We start from the raw sequence: 10,700 nt of genomic DNA, 5'->3' as shown, positions 1-10,700 counted from the left end.
TCATTCCCACTTTCTCTAAAATGTACATATATATTGATCATACTATAATCCTATTAAACTCAATCTGAAAAAGGCACTTTATATGTATGATTGATGCAAACCAAGGTTCATTATTTGATTTTATTATTATTATTATTTATTTTCTTATATTAATTATCAATATATAACTCTCTATATAACTCCTTGTGATAGTATAGAGCTCAATTTCAATAGGTACATCATTTATTCAAATAGTTGCATATAAATCGCATGACCATGTCTTTGAACATGACAAATTTTCCTCTTTATCCCCGCACTTTTTTGGAAGATACCTTTAATAAATTGCTAAACGCTTGATTTGACAGGAGCCATGTGCTAGCAAAAGATGGAACAGAAAAATGAAAGTTCTTTCGCTGGATTTATCTTACTGGGCTTCTCTGACAGGCTTCAGCTTGAGTCAGTCCTCTTTGTGGTCCTTTTGATCTTCTACATCTTCACTTTGCTGGGAAACACAACCATCATTGCATTGTCCTACTTGGACCCACGTCTTCACACTCCTATGTACTTTTTCCTGTCTAACTTGAGCTTTCTGGACATGTGCTACACCACTAGCATTGTTCCACAGCTCCTAGTTAATCTCAGCAGAGCAGACAAATCCATCTCCTTTGGTGGCTGTGTAGTTCAAATGTATATCTCTCTGGCATTGGGATGTACAGAATGTATTCTCCTAGGAGTTATGGCATTTGACCGCTATGCAGCTGTTTGCAGGCCCCTTCACTACACAGTAATCATGCACCCCCGTCTGTGTGCCCTGATGGCTTCTGCTTCATGGATCACTGGTTTTGCCAACTCCTTATTGCAGACAGTGCTTGTCTTCCTTTTACCTCGTTGTGGGAGAAATAAATTAGCCCACTTCTTCTGTGAGATCCCTCCATTTCTCAAACTTGCTTGTGTGGACACCACCATGAATGTGTATGCAACCTTCTTTGCCAGTGTCATCATTCTTCTCACACCTGTTGCATTGATTGTGTTCTCCTATGGTCAGATTGTCAGGGCAGTCTTAAGAATAAAGTCCACTGCAGGGCAGAGAAAAGCATTTGGCACGTGTGGATCACACCTCACGGTGGTCTCCCTGTTCTTTGGCACAGCCTTCTACGTATATTATCAGCCCAGCAGCAACAACTCCCAGGATCAGGACAAGTTCATGTCTCTCTTCTACACTGTCATTATCCCCATGACCAACCCCCTCATATATACGCTGAGGAACAGGGATGTGAAGGGAGCGATGAAGAAGGTGCTTTGGAAGGACTCTGACTCCAGATGATGGCTGAGGAGGACAGTTTAATGGAAGGACCTTGAACGCCAGTGCTCTTTAGATGTATCTGTGTGTCCCGCACAAGTCATCTAAAATTCCCTCTGAAATTTCTGAAGGGAATTTGTTTCCTTCATTCCCTTTGAAAAGTGAGTGTTCAGATTCTAAGTTCATGTATTCATTTCAACTTCCAGAGATGCTGATTCAGTGTTCTGACAGCATCTGTTTTGTAGTTATTGTTTTAACAGCTCCAAGGATTTTTATTTGGACTCTCTTTTGGGGACATTGTTCACATCTATTCGCAAAAAGACACGTGTCTATATTACATGAAGCCCAAATAAGAACATAAAACCACTGAAACACTGTAAGGAATATTATTAATAATATTTTCTAGGAGTTACTAGAAGATACCATTCATTCTCTTATTTTGATCATGTCTCTACTAATATTTCATAGTTTGATGGTTTGATCAGATGTTTTTCACTGATGTAGGTGGAGCACTTGTGGGGAAAATAAAGTTGGATCTCAAAGAAAATCTTGCTGCATTAATCCTGGTAAAGCCATTCAGACATCAGGTGCAACTGTAACCTCAGCAGCGCAGCAGCCATGTTGTGTAGGATCATTTCAGAGAAGGCCGCCCTAGGACTCACTGAGCGAAGGGCACGATGCACTGCTGGCTGTGACACTGGGAGCCCTTCCTTGGTAAGAACACCAGGTAGTTCCTACATGCATTTTTGTTCACAGCAGGAGAAAAACACCGATGTGAAGTATAAAGTTGGTTATTTTAATTTTGTGAACCACTTAGTTCCTCTCCGAAATGAGATTTTTAAATGAGGAATTTTCAAGGGCATTATATCTGAGCAGCACATGACCCAGGTTCTACTGTGTATTCTACATGTTTTACCTCCTGTGACACAGCATAAGTTTCAAAGGGTAAAATATGTTTAGATTATTCTTGTCGTGCCATTTTATAAACTCTTTGATTTAGGCATCAATTGGTTTAGACCTTAGAATCTCTCCTCTACCAAGCTTCCTGTGAAATTTGGATTTAGTGAAGTATAAAAATATTGGAAATGGCCCCTGATTCCCAGGAAATCCCATGTTTTGTGGAGATGTCCTCAGACTCATCAGAAGGAAAATGAAAAAATAAATATTGTGTCTATTAATTTAAAAATACATGCCTAAGCTTTAGTAATAGCTGTGTAATTATGAAATAACTGTCACAGAGTTCTGAATTTTGAGTAACAAAATAAGCATTCCAGAAAAAATTAATCTGCCATTCTAGGTCTTAGATCCCCACTCAAGATCAGTTTACAGCATAAATTTATTTTCAGGTATAGATTCTGTTTTTTTTCTGTGTTGTAAGTTAAGCGTCATGAACAGTGTATTTTCTCTCTGGAGGCTATAACTTTGACTGTGCCATCATCACAGAAATATTTATGATTTTTGGTAGATTTCCCCAGCATGTACCACTAGGCAAGTAAGTGCATTTGTGTCTCTTAGTGGAGACAAAAGCATGTGACACTATCACACAGTTCCCTATCCTAGCAACTAATCATCTTCCTGGGTCTTGAACCCTCTCGGCCAATTTGCCTGAGAAGTGGTCTTGCAAGCTGGACATGGCAGTGTGGGTAAATTATATACAGGGTCAACATTTTATCTATATTCCTAACAGCACCACACTCTTCACCCTTGAGTTAAATACTGGTAAAACCAAGTATTTTGACCCCACAGTAATGCTGAACATATACCTGATTAAAAGCAGTTTGGAGTGTTCTGTACTCTGAATGGTGAGAAATTTCCCCCTCTCCTTATTACTGAATCAGGTCTTGATAGTTATGCCCAAAGAGTCACTTACAAATCCCTCAATGATACTTTCTTTGGTGCAGAAACCCTCAAGGTCACATGACGTCACAAAGGCCATTTTCCTGAGTGAGCAGCTACTTGTCTGGTCCTAAGGACTGCCACCAAACAGATTTATTTGTTTTAAGCAAATGCCTGAGTGTCATTTGGATGTGTATATTACTTCAGAATAAATTACAGATAATAGGGGTATCCCAGGCTACACTAATAAAAAAAAAAGATCACTTAAAATATACCACATACCCAAAGTTCAGTTCTGTTTTATAATTTTTTCAAATGATATCTACCTTTTCAAGCTGTCCCTCTTTAGTTCCCAGAACAGGGATTGAACCCATGGCCCCTGCAGTAGAGGCATGGAGCCTATACCCTGGAACGCTAGGGAATTTCCTCCTTTTGAATTCTTAATATCTGTGAAATGGCTGCAGTGGGTGTATCCAGGCCTTGGCTAAATTATTTGATCCTGTCTGGAGTTCAGAACTGTGAATACACCCAAGAGCAAGTCATAATCTTTCATTATTTTTGCCTTCTGAGGAACACAAGGTGAACACAGTGTACTCAGGTAATGTGTCACCTTGGAAGCCTGAAGTGTCAGTCAGACTGCTATGAAACACAGTTCTTAACCAGCACCAGACTGACAATCAGAAAATAATACAAAACAAGAGCAACAACATGTGCAATGTCTGCGAGGCCCCAAACCAGCCAGACACTGCTTCCTGAATTTAGGTTTTTAACATGGAATATATAAAATAAATGAGGGACTCTCACTTGTTTAACTTGTATCGTACAAGTCAGCAAAGGTAGGCTTGAGAGTTTCTCACTTGACATGTGTCCTCATCAGAACCAGTCGTGTTCTGGCTTTAAGAATTTTACTCATTAGAACAACTGTAGTCTGTATACTGTAGGTTTATAGCACTCTAAACAGACCCTATCCACCCTGCTAAAAACATTAGTAGAATGGTAATCTGCAGAGTACATCATGAGAAATGCTGGGCTGGAAGAAGCACAAGCTGGAATTAAGATTGCCAGGAGAAATATCAGTCACCTCAGATATGCAGATGATACCACCTTTATGACAGAAAGTGAAGAGGAACTAAAAAGCCTCTTGATGAAAGTGAAAGAGGAGAGTGAAAAAGTTGGCTTAAAGCTCAACATTCAGAAAACGAAGATCATGGCGTCCAGTCCCATCACTTCATGGGAAATAGATGGGGGAACAGTGGAAACAGTGTCAGACTTTATTTTTTTGGGCTCCAAAATCATGGCAGATGGTGACTGCAGCCATGAAATTAAAAGACTCTTCCTCCTTGGAAGAAAAGTTATGACCAACCTAGAAAGCATATTGAAAAGCAGAGACATTACTTTGCCAACAAAAGTCCGTCTAGTCAAGGCTATGGTTTTTCCAGTAGTCATGTATGGATGTGAGAGTTGGACTGTGAAGAAAGCTGAGCACCGAAGATTTGATGCTTTTGAACTGTGGTGTTGGAGAAGACTCTTCAGAGTCCCTTGGACTGCAAGGAGATCCAACCAGTCCATTCTGAAGGAGATCAGCCCTGGGATTTCTTTGGAGGGAATGATGCTGAAGCTGAAACTCCAGTACTTTGGCCACCTCATGTGAAGAGTTGACTCATTGGAAAAGACTCTGCTGCTGGGAGGGATTGGGGGCAGGAGGAGAAGGGGACGACAGAGGATGAGATGGCTGGATGGCATCACTGACTCGATGGACGCGAGTCTGAGTGAACTTCAGGAGTTGGTGATGGACAGGGAGGCCTGGCATGCTGCGATTCATGGGGTCGCAAAGAGTCGGACACGACTGAGTGACTGAACTGAACTGAACTGAACTGAATCAGCATATAGTGACCCCTGTAATATCCTCTTTTATCTCTCAGTAGACTTTAGTGTTAACTCTTTGCCCAGGGTTCTGCTCTAACCAGGGTCACTGAGGACGGAAGAACAGATTATAGTTCTCTGTCACCTCTTTCCTCTGTAGGTGTGGTCTTTTCTGATGCCTGATTGTATTATGATTGAGAGCTTCTTCCATCTTTCAGTACTGTAGCCTAATTCAACTTGATATGGCAGACTCGGAACCACAGTGCGTGGAAATGTCTTGTGGACGTGGTTTCCTGGGAAGGGGTTCTCTGTGTAAATGCAGAAATGAGAAGTTGTGTGCCTCCTGAATCAGAGGGTTCAGGGGAAGGTGTCCCTGAGGCGGCTGTAGGGATTGGGTATTCATGCTCCTTTTAAACAATCTATACTTCTGATTTATATTGTTTGGTGGATTCTTTTAACCATTTTGTAGTGAATTAAATCCACAGTGTCTTTAGAGACTGCAAGTTCTTCTAATTAGGTGACCATTTCTGAGGATAATTTTAACCTCTTTTGAGAGCAAAACTCTTCAGTTGTGAAAAGTGAAAGTCGCTCCGCTGTGTCCAGCTCTTTTGACCTGATGGACTCCCATGAGGCTCCTCTGTCCATGGCATTCCTCAGGCAAGAATACTGGAGTGGGTTGCCATTTCTCCAGGGGATCTTTCTGACCCAGGGATCTTCCTTGGGGGTTGAACCTGGGTATCTTGCATTGCAAGCAGATATTTTACCCTCTGAGCCACCAGGGAAGCTATTGCTGTACCTGTAGCTTTAGTCTCATTGAAGCAAACTAGGCATTTCCAGTGATTAGGTTATTGGGGATATTCAGGATCAATGGAATGTCACTGTTAGTTGTCAAAATCTTTCTCAGGAGCCCAGTCCTAATTTTGTATTAGCTGGTCACAAGTAGTGCCTACTAAATATTTTAAAGTCCTTATTTCATGCATTTGAGAATTGTTAAATAGTCTCCCAAGATTCTCTTTGGAAAGTTTTTTAATGATGCATCCACTCAATGAGAATTCTGTTTGGTTTAACAGAAATAAAGTGAGCACCATAGCCATCAATGTGTCATTTTTATCCTGAGATCAACCTCTCTCTGAGTTTACTCCCCATCTTGGAAAAAGCCTCCAGTACTTCCCAAAGAATATTTCTCCTCATATTCCTCCCCAGCATGTTCTATTTTTGTTTCTATTTGGCTTTAATAACACATATTACTATGTTATTACACACAGCCGGATGTACATATCCACTAACACACACTTTGTATGCAACCACTTTTAGATCGACCTCTTAACTCTTACCTGAGGATGAACAGTAGAAGGAAATGTTTTCTTTAGCTTATATCACTTAGAAGATACAGGTTTATATATGGTGTAATTTCAATGTTTTCTGAAATAAAGACAAATACACACAAGTCAATGTGGTAATTTTTTATTCCTGCAAGTCATATTAAAAAGAAAACTGATAGAATTTGCTGCACTAAGTAGCTTCATGGAAGAGATCATGCTCCTTTTGCTGTTATGATGGATACACAAAATGTTAGACTTTTAGAAGTGCCATTCTTTCAGGCTCTGTATTGAAATTGGGATCACAAAGAGAATGCAGTCTTTATACATAGGCTAGAATATTTTCCTTTATTAACTATGTAGAAATTTTTGTCTTAAACAATAGTGAAAATCTGAGTTAGGACAGGAAAAATAAGTAGGATGAAAGAAATGAATAATAACTCTTATTTTCATTTATTTTCCTCTATATCTAATGAGATATAAATTGAGCTAGTTTAAAGAATACAAAGTATGATTTGATAAACCTATATATGGTAAAGTGATATCTACGTAGTGTTAGCTAAGATCTTTATCTTGTCAAATATTTATTCCCCTTAAAATTTTTTTAAAAGTTCATTTTTTTTTGACTCCTCAGAAATTATTAATTTTTAGCTGGAAGTTTGTACCTTTTTGCCAATATCTCCCCATTCATCTACCTCTCTAGCCCTGGTAACCACCATTCTTCCCTCTGTTTGTAACAAGTTCAGTTTTTCTGATGCCACATGTATGTGAGATCATAAAGCATTTGTCTTTCTCTTCTGACTTATTTCACTGAGCATAATGCTGTCAAGGTCCGTACATGTTATTGCAAAGGGCAGTATTTCATTCTTTCTCATTAATGATAATTTTCCTTTGGATATGCATAGAACTTTTTCTTTAGCCACTCACCTCTTTGGTCACATATGTTTTTTCTGTATCTTGTCTATTGTGAAAAATGGGGCCTTTAACATGGGAGTGCAGATAGTGATTTCATTTTATTTGGTATTCCTAGAATTTGGATTGCTGGATTATATGGAAGTTCTATCTTTAGTTTTTTTCTTATATCTTCATATTATTTTTCATAGTGGCTTACCAACTTACTTTCCTATCAACAGTACATAAGTGTTCCTTTTCCAACTTCACCAACTATTGTTATCCTTTATGTTTTTAATAATGGCTATTCTTTTATTTTCTTCCAGCTTCGTTGAGGAATAATATTTTCTTCTAAAAGTTTTATTACTTCATGTCTTATATACAGTATTGCATAAGTTTGTTTTGCCATCAAACCATCTCATCCTTTGTTGTCCCCTTCTCCTCTTGCCCTCAGTCTTTCCCAGCATCAGGGTCTTTTCAAATGAGTCAGCTCTGCGCATCAGGCGGCCAAAGTATTGGAGTTTCAGCTTCAACATCAGTCCTTCCAATGAACACCCAGGACTGATCTCCTTTAGGATGGACTGGTTGGATCCTCCTGCAGTCCAAGGGACTCTCAAGAATCTTCCCCAACACCACAGTTCAAAAGCATCAATTCTTCTCTGCTCAGCTGTCTTTATAGTCCAACTCTCACATCCATACCTGACTACTGGAAAAAAGATAGCTTTGAATAGATGGACCTTTGTTGACAAAGTAATGTCTCTGCTTTTTAATATGCTTTCCAGGTTGGTCAAACTTCCCTTCCAAAGATTGAGGGCAAGAGGAGGCGTGGACAACAGAGGATGAGATGGTTGGATGGCATCACAGACTCAATGGACGTGGGTTTGAGTGGACTCCGGGAGTTGGTGATGGACAGGGAGACCTTGTGTGCTGCAGTTCATGGGGTGTCAAAGAGTCAGACACGACTTAGCGACTTAACTGAACTGAATTGGACGGAAGATGTATAGAATAGTGATTTGAGTTACATACATCATGAAATGATGATCACAATATGTGTGTGTGTATATATCTTTTTTCAGATTCTTAACCTTTATTGGGTACAAAAATAGTTACAAAATATTGACTATAGTTTCCTCTGCTGTACACTTGGTCCTTGTTCTATTCAGCTTTTATCTTGTTGTCTTCTAGAGATATAAGAGATACAATCTTCTTCTGGGTTTTGACAGAAAGTCTCAGAAGTCGTTTGTTTTCAGCCCTGAAAGACTCGTGGAGCTTAAGTTCTGCCCCTCAAAGACATCTAGCTTAGCTATTTAGCCAAAGAGCAACCCACTCTAGTATTCTGGTCTGGAAAATCCCATGCATGTAGGAGCCTGGTAGACTATAGTCCATGGGATCGCAAAGAGTGGACACGACTGAGCACCTTCACATTCATGAAGCTTCAAAATTTGGCAACTGCCTTACCGAAGAGAACTGTGTGTTAGAGAAAGGGCCCCTTACCCTAGTGAGTTTTTGTTTCCTAAGCACAATGGAGTAGCAGGATAGATATTCCATATTTTTGAAACTTTTGTCTGCCTTTCTGGCTTCCTGGGGAGTCCACTGGAAATAGAAATGTCTGCTAGAAACATCTGGCCACATGGTTAAGTCTCTTTAAGTTTTCAGCTTGTCATGCTAGCCTTATATGATTGCTTGGCTTTTCATGTTTTTGTGCCAAAGTCCCTCCCTATGGGCCATGCTGAATCCTCATCTCACACTCACACTCTTCAAATGCTCTATGAGGAAAAAAAAAAGGCAGTTGCCCTTCAGCTCACCTCAGAAGTGTTCAGTGCTTTCTGCTTCTCATGTGCATATCACCCTCATCACTTTCACAGCTTTCTAATGGCTTCAAAAATATGGTTGCTAAAGTTAATTTGACCATTCCAAGTACAATTGTTTCTCAGTACTGGCCAGGGGTTGTTTCAGGCACTTCCTCCCACTCACTCCTATACCAGAAAAGTTGGATGCTCAAATACTTTATGGAGAATGACAGATCATATGGATCCATGTTTGGTTGAGTCTGTGGCTAAGGAGGAGTGACTGTACTTGCAGTAGGAACTGTGTTCAGCTGTATCCTAATGCATCTTATTGGGAAATGCAGTTCACAAAAGTTTACCTTGAATGAAATCATAAATTTTCAGCATTTGTTTGCTGAAAAGGAAAAATGTAAGCATCTAGATGACTATAGAGTATGGAACTTTTGTGCCAAAAGATGATATGGTTATCAGTGAAGCTAGCTGTCATGGTTTAAAACAGAACTCCAAGGGGTTGATACAAAAAAATTATATCTTCTCTATTACAAAAATTATAATCGGAAATCATGCATATTCAGTACAAGCAGAGGTAAGAATAGTACAGAACTCAACAATTCAGTGATCTATTTTCACTTAAATAAAGAAAAATCTTTGTTGTATTATTTCATTAGCAGAATAATGCATGAAAAACCATTCAACTTACAATTATTAAATAAGAAATATTTGAAAAGAAAATGTTTGCACAAAGGCACATTAAGCTTACCAGACAATTATTTTTGTTTTTGCATTGTTTTATAGATTCCCTTTAGTATCTGCCCTTTTATCATATGCTATTAAATGCTGAAAAATATTAAAATCTCTAGTAAGTGAAAATATCTTTGGCTACTAGTAAATTATGCATTTTTGTATGCTACATTATAAAAATAGAGACATACAAACAAATATTCACAATAAATGTCTTTAAAGTCTAGATTAACTTAATTCAAAGCAATATAATACCCAGTAGTAGAATTGTCACCTGAAAATTATCACTATGATTTTTGTCTCAAGACCTGGTCACTAAGTATCTACATGGAATGAAGAGACCAGAGAGACTCACAGGACACATGATCTTGAATTGAGATCTTCATTAAATTGAGATCTTCAAGACAAGGTTCATCTGAATTGGCCCCCAATCACTAATATCTGAAGTCTTTAAACCTATTAAAGATGGTCAATGGATAGAAGAAACTTAGATCACTTAGAAGATAAGCCCAAATTTTATGTGAAAGAAACAAAAATACTTAGTGTGATCATTTAGAATCAAAGTATTCTGCTAATATCTGGTTTATTTAATACTTTTAATAAGTAAATGATTTGAAGTCCAGCATCCATACAGAAAGTGCAAGTATTTGAAGTTTCAGGTTTGATGAATTTCAGATTGAATACTTTATATCACCAACATCCAGATGAAGAATCACAACCTGACCAGAACTCCAGAATGCCCCTCCCTCACATATCTTCCAAGAGAGAACTCCCAGTCCCCAGTGGAACCACTGTTCTGACTTTCAATACCAGAGATTTGTTGTGCCTGGGATGAATTTTATGTAAATGGAATCATATAATAGGAATTATTTTGTATCTAGTTTGCTCACTGTAAGTCATGTTTGTAAGAATCATTCATGTTTTTGTATGTGTAATTATTGTTCATTCCATTAATGTGTAGTACATGATATACCATAGTTTATT

The 10,700-nt window shown here is 38.6% G+C and overlaps 1 pseudogene; it reads left to right on the top strand.

Annotated features, from left to right (window-relative positions):
- Positions 1-349: 349 nt before the first annotated feature.
- Positions 350-1,303, top strand: LOC128056373 (putative olfactory receptor 2B8; annotated as a pseudogene).
- Positions 1,304-10,700: the final 9,397 nt, after the last annotated feature.

Source organism: Budorcas taxicolor, chromosome 11 (assembly GCF_023091745.1).
Source record: "Budorcas taxicolor isolate Tak-1 chromosome 11, Takin1.1, whole genome shotgun sequence".
Classification (NCBI taxonomy): domain Eukaryota; kingdom Metazoa; phylum Chordata; class Mammalia; order Artiodactyla; family Bovidae; genus Budorcas; species Budorcas taxicolor.
This window is presented reverse-complemented; position numbering and strand designations above follow the sequence as displayed.